The 15,929-nt window shown below is 44.3% G+C and overlaps 1 long non-coding RNA gene across 1 annotated transcript; it reads left to right on the forward strand.

Annotated features, from left to right (window-relative positions):
- The first annotated feature begins 5,741 nt into the window (after positions 1 to 5,741).
- On the forward strand, positions 5,742 to 14,453 carry LOC118164038. The gene is made up of 2 exons (XR_004749311.1): positions 5,742 to 5,934; positions 13,972 to 14,453. It is a non-coding gene; the product is annotated as an uncharacterized LOC118164038 (long non-coding RNA).
- The last annotated feature ends 1,476 nt before the right edge of the window (positions 14,454 to 15,929 follow it).

The raw sequence follows: 15,929 nt of genomic DNA on the forward strand, positions 1-15,929 counted from the left end.
GAAATTCTTGATTAACATGGCAACTTCAGCATCTCCTCACACCTGCCATAACAATCATCAGCACCTGCAATGCTGTTGTGCCTCCTTCCTACAGCAGGGGCCCATTCTGTGACCTGGCTAAGGAAAATCTCCCAGTGGAAAAAAAAAAAAAAAGACAATTGACAAACAAACAAAGGTTTTCTCTCTCCTTAACAGCCCTGGAGAAGAGAGGGGAAGCTAGTGACAGGCTGGCTGCTGTCATGAGTGAGCATCATGTAAATACCTCGACAGTTAGAACTGGAGATTTTGACAGATGTAACATAGCTGCAAAGCAAGCCACAACCTGGTGTTAAACCCTGCAGCAAGGGCGCAGCCCCATCCCTGCTGCCTTTCTCCCTATCCCTTCTTCCCCACCCCTCTGTTGTGAGATCTTTGTGTTATTTTCTCTCTTTCTTCCACCTCCTCTCCCCTTTCTTCCTTTTATGCCTTCCCTCCCCCTTCTTCCCTTGTGGGATGGAGTGGTTTGGGCCCTGCGATTCTTTGCGGTTCATTGGTTTTGCTTTGCTGGGCTTCATTCCTCAGCACTGCACAAAGCTTGGGAGGAGGAGAGCAGGGGCTGGAGAAGGGGGTTTACATCAGGCATGTGGCAGACAGCGCTGAAACGTGTTTGTAACCTTGCCAGATGGATGGGCAGCCCCTGCGCTGTGGGGGCCATCGAATGCAGATTCAAAGTCATGCATACCAGGGGGCAGGGAGGGGCATGGAGAGGTGGGATGTCACATTTCCATATATTTCCATCATGCTACTGTCATTTCTGCCTAGCATGTCACTAGCCACACATTACAAGGCTTTCCCGTGCTAGTCCTGCCTATTAAAAATGTGCCCCGACTGAGATGCTTCATTTCCCCCCCAAAATAAACATAATCTAAAAAGACTGTAGGAGCTGCCTGTAGCTGGTAAGAGGCATCCTCTTTGTCATGGTTTGCCTGTTTGTGCATGTTGTTGCTCGATGCCATGCCAAATGATGAAGTAACTAAGAACAGGGATATCCCAGGCAGGGTTTGAGTGAGCCAAGGGTTTGATTCAACATCTCCTGAGTGCAAAACAAGGTGATGTGACTGGGCAGATGCTCATTGTGCTGGTGTTACCTACCACCTGCATCGCTGCAGCACCTGCAGCCACAAGCCTAGGTGGAAAGCCCCTTGCCGTATGTCATCCAGACAGCAAGTGGCACCAAAGGGCCCAGGCTGGGGAGCCTGTGCTGCAAACACATCTGGAAATGGGGCACCCTTAAAAATAGCAAACAGGGGCTTACAGCAATGGACAGCCTTTGATGTTTTCCTGCTGTCAAGGCCCCCTGGAAGAAAAAGTCTCACAGATACTTCACCCGAGATGAGGTTTGTCATGGGCACGGCAGACAGCTGGCCCTCCATCCCACTGCCACCATCAGCTCTGCTCAGGTGACAGCCAAAGGAACAGTTCTGTGCAGGGAGCCCCGAGGACTGTTCAAGGCAGGGCCTACTGTATTTCATACACATTTCTGTATTTCAGCTTGTGCCTTAGCAGCTGAATCCTGGGCTGCCAGCTGACTCCTTGGCAGCCTGTGCCAAGGAGCCGAGCAATGCCCTGCCTGCCTGGCTTGCAGAGGACAGACAGAAAACTCCTTTTCCTCCTGCCGAGCCCACGACACCCATCCTCGCTGAGAGGACAGACCCCCGTCCCGAGGAGCTGACTCCAGCAAAGCTTTGTGCTGCCGCTGTGACTCATGGCTCTGTCACTGGCCTTTCAGGATGGAAACTGGGGAACCAGTTTTTCTAACTCTGATCCCCCAGAACAACTTAAGGCGTGTCTTAAATTATGCCTACCAATGTTGGGCCCTACAGGCTCCTATGTCGTTCCCAGGGGAGGTGGTTTAGCCCATTAACCAAAGGCTCAGCCATGCCCTCAGCCCCCAGGTGTTATTCTGCTTTCGGAAGGGTTTGTGGCTTAGAAAGGCTGTAACAATTTTTAAGCATCCAAAAATAAACAGTATTATATCGTGCCTGTCCAGTATCCACTGTAAAATCAATCTCTATCTCAATTCTCTTAATTTAGCTACTTACAGAAGTTAAACAACTTTTGAGATAGTTTTTCTGTATTTTGTCTCATGCCAGTGACAAGCATATGTGAGTGCATGTGTAAGTTTTTAGTTTCGCCAAGTCAGCCAATTCTTCATTTCAGAGGGAAATAAATCATTTCTTTCCTCCCCCTTCCACTGTCTATCTTCCTGCCCTTACCACCACTCCTCACTCCCACAGATGAAGGTCAGAAAGCTTCCACCTAACTGCAGAATCCTCAAAAATTAACAAAATGAAACCACTGACAGCAGGTCCTGAACTTGAGAAGGGTCAGCTGAGTCTCCAGCCCATTTTGTTTCTGTGCTGCAGCCTTCAGCATGACTACTTAGCTGTTCAACTGCTCCAAAGAGCTTAAAATAGGAGAGCAGAAGCATTTGTCCCGAAGGGTCAGGATGAGCCCTGTTTTGCTCTTACACATGGTGTATTCCCATTTCTTTTCTAAAGATTTCTTCTCTCCTCTGCACTCTGTAAAACAAGGAGCATCAGGCTCCTCAAATGCCTTCAGATGCTGCTGAGACTTCTGTCACTGAACCTTAAAGCTGTTGTTTAATCACTTCACTCTCAGCCAGATGCAACCTTTTGCTTAGAGAAACTTCTTCAGTCTGGTATGTGCTTTCAGTCAAGATCAAGCTGTTTTCCAAAGGTCTTTTCAAATCTGCAGTCATGTCTTATTTGAGCTCCAGCTGGGCTCCTTTCTGAGTGCAGTGTGTCCTGGTTTACAGCACAGTGTCTTTTTCTGCGGCTGTTGTTTTACCCTCGGTATTTGAAGCTGACTCCAAGCCTTTGCCATCCTGTGCCCACGTCATCTGCTGTTAAGGAAGAGCCAGGAAACAAGGGCCTCCACCATGCTGTGCCCAGTATGGTGTAATGAGGGAAATACGTGAAGCGAAGGTGTTTTAAGGGGAAGACTCCAGCTGTCTGTGCAGAGATACCTCCAGCAATCACAAAACACTGTGCCTGATAGACGGCTCGTTCGTCCAAATGTCTGGTGAACACTTGCCAGTCTACTAAGATAAGTTACTGTCTAACGGCTGCTTCATACCGTATTAATTTATTCACTGGTTTCATGCCAGTAATGAATAATGGTACAGTTCAGGGAATTACTTTTTTTTTTTTTTTTTTTTTTTTTTTTTTTTTTTTTTTTTACCTGGCAGCTAAATGTTGTCTGATTTTGTGATTTTGCAAGTTAAATTATCAGCTCAGGATATCTCTTAACCTACTGCCACAAATGTGACAGGCATATATATTTTTTTTTTTTCTCTTGCCACCTAAAATAAGAAAATTCATCTGAAATAACTGCCTTGGAAAGGTTAAGTTAAGAATCTTTCAAGGGTAGTTTAAATGATCGTTTTTTCCTCTTTTTCAAAATTTCTAGATAATAATTTTAAAAAAACAAACCAGCACACACATTCACTCTACACCATTGTGTGCCAAGTATAGAAGTAAACAGTCATATTAATTCTTACAAGAAATTCTGCCTAGGAAATGACAGTTCTCTCTAGCATGTCTTGTGAGTGAACATTATAATGTTCATAGTAAGCAAATGTAGGCATAGTTTAAGTACATTCCAAATGCAAATACAAAAGAAGTAGCAACTGGTCTTGTGTTTTGGGGCTCTGCACAGCCTGATTTCACTGAACACAGAAATAGGTCAATTATCTACTATTTTCCTGTTTGGCTACATGTATAAGGAGGAACAAACCAGAATATATAAACAAGTTAGATATCAATGCAGTAATATGAAGTGTAAGATGACTGCTAACAGTAGCTAATTTTGGAGCTCACAGATAGCACAATTTGTTTATTTGCTTATGGCTGCTATCCAGCAATAGTGGTGTGACTGGATGGAAAAGGATGTGATAGAAAAAAGATCTACAAAGTTTTCACTGGCAGTGCTAGCCAAAGAAAGGGATGTAGTAGAGAGGCCACGGGTGGGTTAGCTGCAGGGTACACAGAGGGACGAACACCCTAACACTTCTGCCTCCCTCTGCCCAGGTTGCTCTGCTCATCCAGGGGATGCCAATGCAGGGAGCAATGTCTTGTTCCATCCACCAGCAAATCCACAGCTCAGGAGAGGATTTTTTCCACAAATTTCACTGAATTCTACTTGAAAAAAGTCATGGAATCTACAAAGTTTTCCCTTAGGTAAAGATGTAAAGCTCAAATTTAGTTAAGTGTACAGACTAACTGGTCACTGGAGAGGGAAATTAAATGGGGTACAAATTCCCAAACTTCAATAATCGTAACTCCTACTGAAGTCACTGGGATTTAGGCATCTCTTTTCCTTTGAGGTGATGAACCAAAGTACTTCCCACATCTCCATCAGTGGAATTAATTCCAAAACAACACCAGGGCTGGAAGCTTAATTTCTAAAAACAGCAGTGTACCCCATTTAAAAAAATGGTGTTATATTTCATTTGGTGACTGCTCCAATAATACCCTCAACAGCTGTTGCAGCATCTTGGTTGGGATTCCTCTCACCTAACTTTAGTCATCCCAAGTTAGGTCTCCAGTCTAAATCTGATCCTTCGACCTCCCCCAAAGCCAGGTGGCTCCACCAGATGGCTATTCAGAGCTCCAAAAATTTAGTAAGGGGAATTTCTGTGGTTCCATAGTTGAGTTTACTTTAAACAATCAACTGTTTTACAAGGCCCAGCTCTGAGAAAACAACCTTTAACCCATTAAAAAAATCTCTGCATTCTGTTAAATAGAGCGTGAGACACACCAAAACCTTGATGTAAAATAAAACAATTGTGTTTACTTTTAGAGTTTTCAAACACTCCTGTAAATCACCTGCTGTAAAGCAGCAGGAATCTGGCTGTGGATGGCCCCTAAGAGCAGGACACAGAGATCCTGAGAGCTCCTAAGGACCCCAGGAAATAAATGAGGCTTTGGCCTCATTTGTATCTCCAAGAGGCGATAGGGAAACATGCTTTTATTTCAACAGTGCTACTTTTGAACTGAGGGTGACAAAACCTGAGGTATCAACCTAGGAAGAGCTGCAGTTTTCAGTGTTACAGCAAAAAGGCCTTCCCCAGGCAGAGGGGACAAAAGGAGGAGTGAGAAGATTGCTCTCTGGAGCCCACGGTGCTGTAGAAGCATCTCTGGGGCAGCCATTAGAGCTGACACAAATTCCAATGAGCCTGTAAAGAAATGCAGCCACTTCCCAGAGGAGCTCTACTGAAGACCTCAGTGCTACAGCTTAGTCATATTAGCAGGCTCTACTTAAAAGCAGTTCATCCCTCCAGGTAAAATATAGACCTTCCCAAAAAGTGGGCTCTTTCAACTACAGGTAAAAAGCAGTGAGTAGTATCTAGGACATACAGAGCTAGACACTACTCTGAAGTTTCTCAGAAACTTTGAAAAAAAAAAAAAAATGGAATTAAGACAAGCACCAAGCTTTTTGGTGGAGTAGAAAATTGAACTAATAGTTTGGTGTCCTGTTCTGCTGTTGTTTTCCTCTTTCTAGAAGGGTTTCTTTTGTTTTAATTCCCTGTACATGGGGATGATTTCTGCTCATTCAGACCACCTGAAGGAGGTAATTTAATTTCCCAGTATGTGGTAGCCAAAGTTGTAATTAATCTCAGGACCTATAAGTACTGGTGCCTCCAGCTGTGGTGACTGGTTGCTCACCAGCTGTGGCTAATGATGGGGTGCTTCTGCAAGGGCCCTTTGGCTATGTTGCCCAGGGCAAGATTTGTCTTGCTGTACAGTGAGGTGGGAACTTACCACCTTTAGGTGGCTGTTGCTGTTGTTAAGCTATAACTACCATGGGTGCTGAGAAGGACAGAAGCAGTTTTGTAGATGGAGCTTTGAGAATCTCAGCTAAAAATTACTGGTAAGTTGATTTGTACATGTAAAGACCTCTTGCAGCAGCCTAGCTGCAATCAGCAGGACAGAAGATGGCGAGAGCTGACCACGGAAAGCCTTTGTGTTCTTTTTCATTACATCCAAGCACCCCTTTATCTGTCTGATTGACAGGGCACTTTGAAAAAATGTTGCTTTCTAAAGGGTTAATTGTATTTTTGCATGTTGGGACTCTGTTGCTCTGATGTTTGAAGTTTGTTGTAGGGTTAAATGTAAGAGCTATCTTTCCTGGTTGGGTTTTTCTTTGCTCTGCTAAGGTCCAGTCCCCTGTCCCCTTTGCTTGGAAGGACTGGTCCTGATTGTGCTGAAATAGGTCTGTGGGAAGAGCTGTTCTTAGTCTGGCCTGAGGTGACTTCTCCTTTCTCCTCTGAAAAGAGAAGTGCTCCTTTTGAACTGTTTTTAATTTTAGCTCTTACTTCTGTTCAATGCGAAGAGTCCGTGTCCCTTGGGGACGTGGTATTTACCTTTCCTCGAACCCTGCTCCTCTCAGGTTGGTTCCGCTTCCAGAAACCAACTTTGTCTTTGACCTGTGTGTGTCAAGTCACTTATCTGAAGATGAAAATGTCCCCCTTGCATTTGGAGAGAAGACTATGTAAACCACGTGTACCCCCACATATTGGTCTAGCAACAGCAGGGTTGTGTGGCAGAGAGGCATTTCCAGAGAGACTTTAATTTGGGGAAGGGAAGGCACAGGGCTTCTGGTGTATGACTGCTGCTGCAGCTGGGCTGAGCACATCTCAGCTCTGTGCTGTGGATTCCACTCTGCTGGTAATTGAGTTGAAATCAAAACATAACCGCATTGCTCTTGCACTCCGGCTGCTAAATAGCAGTATTGTGAATGAATCAGAGTTACTTCAGAGAATCACTTTAATGGGGCAGAATTGCAGCAATCAGGGGACAAAGTTAGATTTAGGAGTATCTGGTAAAGGAGCTGATTAGAGTTCAAAGGAAAGCTGCTTTTGTTCAGCCTTTCTGCAAGTAGGAGTATGTATGGCCAAGAGGAATTCACAGTGCTTGAGGGACAGAGTAACACCTGATTCTAGCTCTGCCCTGTTCTTTACCTCTTGGCTTTGCATGGACAGTATTTCTTTTCCTGTCATTTTCCCTAGGTTTAAGAGTACTTAGTTCCTTGGTTCTTAGTGCTCTGTAAGACTGCTCATTTCACTGTATAAAGAGATACATGGGCAACGAAGTGCCTCTCCCTCACCCCCTAATGCCAAACCAGCCAAGCTGAAGGGCAGGAAATGGAATTGCTCGGTATCAGAAGCTGCAGGTTGATGGTTGGAAGGAGCTAGTGGGATTTAAAAACAATTAGTCCCTTGAGATAACCTTATGTCTCACATTCTACAATGATAAATGATGCCATAGCTTGGTGTTGCTGCTATTCAGTGCTCCTTCATGTTGATCTCATGTGCATCCCGTTGTCTTTGCTGTTATTCCCATAATGCGTCTTTGCCATCTGCTGCAGCCTTGAATGGGACCATGCTCTTTGAGCCTTGCACAAAAGGATTAGCCTAGTGAGAGAGGGAGGTGAGTGGAAAAAACAGACAAGGCTTAGAAAGGAGAACAACCCAAGACAATATTGTTACTGGTTGGCATGCTATAGAGAGATGAATGGAGACTTGTGCTACAGGCATGGTATGTTAAAGTGGGCAGGGAGGGGTGCTGGCTCTCCTCGCTTCCAGCAATGATGGTGGGTAACAGTGAGTGTTTGGTAAGGAAGTCTGTTTCAAGGGGCTTATGTCTGGGCAAACCAAACTTCCTGGTGTCAGACTGCCACAGCCATGCAAATAGGGAAATGAAGGCTGACTGGAGGGGTACACTTCACCATAAATTAGTAAGTCAAAACATTTTTTTTTTTCTTTATTTAAACCCATGGGTTTATTTTTTTCCAGTTTGAAATAGATAGAAAGACTTTCCATGTACCATGGATTGGTGGAAAGAAAGATGTTAAGGCTCAGTCATGCTAATACAGGCACTCACATTTTAATGAGCTCTAGTAAATAGCCCTGTGAACAGAAAATAAAAATACAGTCCATTTTTCCAACCTTTTTCATGCTGACGGGAAAAGCAACCATCAACTTGCTCATATGAAAATTTTCCTCAGCTGAACATATGAAAATTGGAATCTTGCAACTTCTATCAAGAACTATTCTAGCTTTACCTGGAACTACCTTTAAGTACTTTACAGTCACTTAAGTATCCCAAGTAAAAGAGGGGGGGAATCTGTGGCTATATATACTTATCAAGAAATCATATTGTGACTTTTTTTTTTTTTTAAGTAGGGATGCTAGATATCAGAGAGAAACTGACTTATACATTCATTGACAAGCATATGGAAAGACTAATATCTGGTTTCATTTCTGATGTCATCTTAGTTGGATCTATTTAAGTTGTGTGAAAGAATGTTTCCATGTGTGCATTTGTAGGTGTATTCCCTTCTTTTGGGAGAAAGAATATCCTGTAGCCTGAGTTCTTGCTGTGATATGTTACCACTTATTTAACTCAGTCTAGATCAGAACAAATGAATCTATTGTTTCTGATCTGTAGGTCAAATCTATTGCCTCTTATAATTACCTGTATGACAACTCGTGTAAAAGGCCTTTATGCTTCACAGGCTGGTTAAAAGACACTGAGAATATATTTTCTTTCTTTCTTAAACCAAGAACTTCAATTTGCTCTTGGGATGTAGCAATCAGTAATGATAAGGCATTCCTTTTGCTGGCAAAGATGTCAGCCTCTTTGTACTGGTCCCTTATATGCTTTGAGGTATGCACTGTTGACCTTTTTCCTTGAAGAATAGTGTTGAGGACTGGGCAAAGGTGGCACTGTTAATCCAGCACTGTTTGGGACCACCTGGAGAAGTCCTCAGGCCAGGATATACCAGGCACTCCCTTTGTGTGAGTAAAGGAGGAGAAAAAAAGCATATAGGGAAGTAAAGTTTTGACATACCTGGTTTCCTGTACAGAACTACAAAGCAATATGACAAATAATTTCCAGCACTTTTCTTCAAGGTCAGCAGTTTGAGAAGTCTTTCCAAAACACCTAGGTTATGACTGCAGCTGTCTGCCTTTGCTGTTTCAAAAGTTCCTACCCATCAACACAAGTGTTTCCCCGTGCAAAGCTGCTGAACTGGTTTCATCCTGCCTGCAGAGCTGGCTTATTTCAGCTTATGAAGTCAGATGTTTCTGGAAGAAACTCTGAATTTGTGTGGTGTATGTAACTCCCTCTCAAGTTTCATAAGCAAGATGAATACATTTGGACTGAAATACAGTAGGAATAACAGGCCAGGGCACTTTCTTACTTGTTGATAAGTTATTTCCTCATGAGATGCAATGTATTTTGCATAAGTCTGGTGATCTCTCACATGTTGTTACCTAGGAGGTAACCACCTCCTAGTCCCACCACCTACAAGTGATCTGGAAGTCTCATCAGCACCACAGAAGGCTTCTTGGTTTGTTTTTTGCAGTTTCCATAGTCCCTCCTGGGGTGGCAGGATCTCTGAGCACGTGTCAGGCTCCAAGCAGACTGTCTTTGTGTGGGGTATTTCTGGCTGTCCAAAACTCTCAAAAATACTTTCTGTGAATGGACAGCAAGGCACAACTTGAGTTATCCTCGTTGACTTGGAACTCTCAGTAGAAGAGTGTCTTCAATTGCATCAAGGAGTCAAAATGCATCTGTATTTTCAAATTTCTCTTCCTTGGTTGAAAACACAATCAGTTAGCGATGACACAACTTTGGTTTTTCATGTAAAACAAACATAAATCTCCACAGAAAAGTGAGATTGGAAAAAAATATTCTCAAGCTTTGTCATAGGACATTGATTAGATGGATATAAGATGATGCTATTTGTCAGAAGTTCTTCATTTGTTGGTGGTATGTGTCCTATGCTTGTGGAAGCACAATAACATAGAGAAGAATAAGGGAAATGTCATTTGAAAGCTGTTTAATCAGCTACTTGTGAAGGTTCAGATCTAGGGGAGAGCACTGAGGGACAAAGGAGTTGTAGTAAGTAGTTTAGGTTCCTGTATGCAAGAAAGAAAACTTGGAGAGAAATGCATCTATCCTGGCTTTCTGTGGAAATTGTAGTACTGCTGTAGCAATCACCATTTTGAATCCAAAACCAAATTTCATTTTCCAGGAGTATCAATACCCTGGAGACTTTGGGATTACAAAGGATGTAGGAAGACCAAGACTGAAGTCACCCTGATTTGGGAAGATCAGAAATTTGAATCTGATTCTCCTGTATTGCACAGAGGTGCACAACTGCTTGTCTGCTGGCTGTGATGAGAAGCACAGGTGGTTTCTTAACTAATGATCTCTTTCTGTTGTTTTGCTTTGCTTTCCTTAAGAAGACTAACGAAAGCATGATTTCCCCAAGAGGAAAAACTGAGGAAGGGGGAGAAAAGAGGTTTCTTAGGAGCAGTATTTCCTGCCCAGCTCTAGCACTGATATTCCATTAATTTAGATGCAATTCAGGTAAGCAATGTATTTGGTTGGGAAACTTCTAGGAAAAAAATACTTCCCCTCAAAAACATCTGTTTCCAGTACTTTCTGGCTCCTGCTCAAGTCCAGAGCTCCTCAAGGATGGTCTCTCATCTACTCCCCCTTCTTCCTCCATTCCCAGGACCCAGGGGAGACAGAAGGTGCACAGCACAGGAAGGGAAGGCTTTGTCATTCATAATTGTGGTTAACCAGGCTTGAAAGCTGGCTTAGCCTCAGTCTGAGCTGAACTTTGTTTTGGCTAATAGTTCTTAGTTAATGCCAATTCCCTTGTCCAAATTCATCAAAGAGATTTATAGGAGCTTGTACATAGGTGCTCTTCTCAGAGGAGAAGGAAAAAAAAAAAAATCAGCACTCAAAGATGAGAGGAACTTGGCTCTCCTCCCTGGGGAGGAGAACAACGTGTACTAGCAAAGCAGAAAGCTCTCTGGAAGGGCAGTGAGTAACAGGGAGGAGCAGGGATGACTTAGCATTTGGGGCATGTCATTGCCTCTATCCTAGCCTCTGCTGTAGCTTCTGAACGTGCTGTTTTGCCACTTGATGCTCCTGTGCCACTGTACAGACAACCTACTGCTGGGCAGGGCACGCTCTGTCCCATGTTGGGTTGCTCCAGATGGGCAGGAATTGTTTGTGTAGGTGTTAATGTTTACAAGTTGGTTCAAGCAGGCATTGGCATGTTATCAACCAGCAAAAAAATCCTGTGCATCTGTGCTTAGCTACTGGGGATCCTAGAAAGAAATAGAAAGTCCTGTTGCTCACAGTATTGCTCCAAGGAAACATGTTTTGATGCTGAATATCTTTTTCCCCTCTTGAAGCATAGCTCTAGTGTCTCTCCTGCAGACAGTGGTTCCTAGTGCATAGCAAAGACAAATATGGAACAAAATAAATGTCAATAAAAAGAAGTCAGAGCCTTTGCTAATCTAAGCTGAAGCATTAGATGACATATGAAAGCCATTAAAGCTAGGCCAATTTACATCTGTATTATCAGTGAAATTCAAAATGCTATCTGCCTCTCTTTCTGTGTAAGCTGTCACATGCATGTACCTCGTAAATGGCAATACTGCTGGTGTTGTCTTTCTGCTATTGTTTTTTGCTATGGCTGTTTATTCTTACTTACCCTGTGCATTATAAGATCATGAATAGGTACACAGGGCCAGACCTCTTGACCTGTTCGTCCTGGCAAATGAGGGGGAAACCACTTTCTTCCTCATCTAGCAAAGTCTTACATTTACTGTGAGATGCTGGGTGAGAAGGAAGTCCCAGGTTATGCAAGGCTGCTGGAGAAATGGCCAGGAAGCACAAGAGCATGGAGGAAACATATGGATAGCATTTGGATTTTTAACTGTGGAAGGTGAGAATCTGCACGTGCTAAAGAAGCAAAATGATTCTCAGGGTGTTTTATTTATTATTTTTTTTTTGGAGGAAAATCCATGATAGAGATCCCAAACCTTTTCCTTAATGTTTGGGCTTTCCTGTACAGGCTGCTTCATTCTTATTTCAGGCTAAAGTACATGGAAAAAACACAAGTTCTACTGGGGTCCTGCAACCACAGCCTGGAGCTAACTTTGATGCTCCAGAGCAGTGAGTCTAGTGGTGAGAACTGAAACTGTGGCCAGAAGCAGAGGGGAGGGTAAGTGCTAGAGGCTACCCTACCAGCCTGGGGGTGGCATGCAGGAGGGACAGGACTACAACAAAGGGTCCTAGCAGGGGGATTATGGAGGCTGGCTGCTGTGACTAATGCCTTGGTGTGCAGCCATGTGCTAGAGGCAGACCTTCCTGCTCATGTGTGTGGGTTCACATCCCTGGTCTCCAAAGGGCCATAGCCTTCTGGCAAAAGAACCCTTTGGGTTTAGCTTTTGTTTCTCTTCCTCTGTCATTCCCCAGCTGCCTTGAGGACTCTCTAGCTGCCTCCCAGTGAGGATGGCACAGCGAGGGTCCCATTGAACCATCCCCTGGAGAAGGAAATCTCATCCTTCTGGCAAGTGGTGCTGGATGAGTTAAAGCCTAGCTGAGGCGTGTTTGTGGGCTGTCCTTGGGTGTTCCTCTGAGCTGGCAACAAAGGAAACCAAACAGGAGGTGCTAACAAGGAAGGAAGGGCCTGTCTGCTGCAGAAAGCTTTGAAAATTAGGAATTTAAGGGATGAAAAAACAGCTCTGGTTAACTTTCTGTAGCTCATGTCAGTCTCTGTGCTTGTAGATCTAATCCCTCTCCCTGACATTGTTTACATCAGGTTCATCTGAGCTGTGCACCTTGCATGTGAAAGGATCTTCAAGGTTTGATACCGTCTCTGAAACTCATGCCTTAAGCTATTCTTCTAATAATAAAATAAATCCACACAACAGCGTTTCTGGTGTGTTGTTTCAGAACTGTTGCTCCTTTACTACTCATAGCTGCTGCTCTATGGCTGTCATAACATGTAGGGCATTGAAATTGTTTACATCGTACCTTGTTTTTGAAACAGCAGAGGAAAGTATGTTCAATCAAACAATGCTTCACACTGGGACTTGACCAGCCAAGCTCCTCAGGAAAGTATAGTGCTATGTCTTTTAAAGGTATATGGGTCCTCTGAAGTTTTGTACCTAGTCTTTCTTTGCAAGAAGAGCCAGGTTCAATCTTTCATTTGGGCGAAGTATGAAAAGTAACATATTGGTCTTGCCTCGACTCTCCATCTTGTATCCAGTTGTAGAAAGCCTTTGAAAATCTACAGTTGTAGGAGCTGTGACAACTGGCTGAAAGCATCCCATGAACTTGTGAGGAAAGGCAGCAGATGCTGAATGCGCAGCCTGTGTGCGGCCAAGGGGGCTGCAATTCACCAGGGGAAATTAATTTGTTGCAGATGCTCCTGCTGTGACTGATCCAGAGGAGGAAGGGGGAGGGGGCCACGTTGCTTCTGACCTGCATGCTGCTAACAGACATTTTCCCCTTAATAGCTGAATTTGCTGTGCACGGTTGGGATGGATGGGAGCCCCCATTTGAAGCCTAGTCGCTATGTTGTGTGGTGAAGAGTTAGGCACCCCCTGCACCATTTCTGCCTCCCCATATCCACATCAATGTCTGCGAGTAGTCTGTCTTGCTCTTAATATCTGAGAGATTAATATAGCAGCTAATAAGGGAGAAGCTTGCTGCAGTCCTTGAAACCATATAGCAAACAAGTACTTTGCTAATCTTAGATGGGCTTTGAAGTCAGCATTTCTAAAAGCTCTGCAAGATCCCTTTTCACTGTAACCACAATAAGAGAGAATATCGGGGATGAATTTTTGAGATGGAACAAAAGCCAGCAATTGAATTTCCAGGTATTGTTGCACTTGCACATGGCACTAGGAAAAGAACTTCAATGTGAGGGGACTCAAAATCAGATTAAAAGGTTGCAGGCACTTGCAGGATTTTGCTATCACTAATTCACTGAGCATCTTCTATCTCTTAGAAATTGAGGTGAGTTCAGTGTGAGATTGGGTGGCCAAAAATGGGAGCTTGTACTCTATTTGGCTTTGCTCTTTTTTTACAGCCCTTCTGAGGGATGGCACTTCATAGGGCTGCCCAGCCTTTGTCTGCCTCACAGTCATCTCTTTCTGTCCCTCTGCTCTTTCCTTCCTGAGCCCTGATCCAGGCTGTTGCTCAGCTGAACGGACTTGAACATACACAAGGCAGTCCGGGCCAGAGTGAGACTCAAAATATGTATGTAAGGTCCTGACCTGAAGTGTCCTGATCTTCACAAGCCATAGCACCTGCAGCTTCCACAGACTGGTGGGAAACTCAAGTGCTACTCTTGTAGAATCACCAGCACAGCTCCTCTGGCTCCCTGAAGGCAAACATAGGTGAAATGTAACTCATCCATTTGACAGACAGGATGTCACCTCTCAGTGAGATGTAGCTGTGAAAAACTACTCACAGGCCTTTAGTGTTGTTTTGAGAAGGATGTGGGGGAAAATCTTGTGTTTTGGTTGTAGTGTCCCACTACCAAAAAATAAACGATGAGCAGAGCCTTCACTTGGGCTTCAGCCCCTGGCCATGCTGTTACATTCTGTATGTTTGGCAGCCAGGGCTGTGGAGGGTAGGGAGCTGCCATATAGGACAAAGGATGTCCTATTCTTTCATGTGTGTATTTTACTCAAATGCCACTGTTCAAGTGAGTTTGGGCCTGTGTTTTTCTGTTTTTCACGCAATTTCAGAGGTGGTAGCAGCACAGTTTCAGTGTACAATCTGGTGCTCCTGGGTCTCTCTATATGATACCTGCTTCACTCTGCTGTTGGCAGAAGTGTTAGGCTCATCATCATGGAAAAAAAGATCCTGTTCTGACTTAACTGGAGTGATATGGTTGTCCCATCCTGGCTATCTGGAAAACTGGCACTCAAAACATGCTTTTTTCTAAACAACAAAGCAAAGGCTTCAGGTGTTGGAAGACAGCAAAGGGGAATGAGTCTTAAACTGGAAAAGGCCTAGTTCCTCAGAGACCAGAAGCGGTTTTCTGTTTGGCTTGTGCTGAATAGCTCAGAGGGCTGGTAACTAATGAGCCACTCAGATGTGGTCCTTGCTGGTAATGCAGCATCAGCTGTTTTGGACCTGGCTGCTCAGTGAAGTAAGCCAGACCACTTGATTTCTGTCCCAAATGCACGTGTTCACATCAGGAAGCAAAACTGGGGCCTGTGCTAACTGGCACTGTGGCTGGCCATCTGTGCATGAAGGGAGTGTGGGCCAGCCCTGAGCACATAGGCTGGAGAGGAGGTGTCCTGGGCTGGGGAAGCTGCCTCTGCTGCTGAGGGGGCTGGAAGTGGTGGAGAATATGGGCTGGAGCTGAATTTGCTTTAATGGTGGCTGAAGCCCACTGGAGATGTGGTTCGTCCTGTCAGAATTGAAGCCCTGGCTTGGCTGGGAGACACTGGGAAGGGTCAAGAACTCTCCTGCGAGGAGAGTGTAGCTGCTGGTTGAACCCCAGACCCCTCTACCTGCAGGAAATGCTGATGGTTCAGAAGCTACTTGGTCCTGTCCAGCGTGCCTCAAGAGCCCTGATCTGAGATGGGGTTTTAGAGCTAATGGTGTCTGTGCAATGGGGCTATGGCTCTGGTTCATCTGCCAGGGTAGCTCTGCTGTCCCCACTTGGGTTTGTGCTAAAGAAGCACTTGCATCTCATAAGGTGGTAGGGAATAAGGCTGGTCATTATTCTCTGCTTACCTTTATTGCAGGTGAAGTTAATTGCAAATGAGGTGTTTACTAACAGGAGGTGAGAACACCATCTGCAATTACATCTATCAAGTACAGAGAGGAGCTTTAGAGCTGAGCAAATAATGTTTGTGCCTTACCTATTCCCAGGGAATGCATGGCGCTGCTTCTGTATGTGCAACTCTGCCTGCTCTCCTGAAATCCATTTGGGAAGATAAGTGAATCATTTCTCATCAGGCTACAAGAATTTCAAAACTTCTCTCCAGGGTTCCTTCAACACTCCTCTGCGCACATCTTAATTTCCTG

The sequence above is a fragment of the Oxyura jamaicensis genome, chromosome 3 (assembly GCF_011077185.1).
Source record: "Oxyura jamaicensis isolate SHBP4307 breed ruddy duck chromosome 3, BPBGC_Ojam_1.0, whole genome shotgun sequence".
NCBI lineage: Eukaryota > Metazoa > Chordata > Aves > Anseriformes > Anatidae > Oxyura > Oxyura jamaicensis.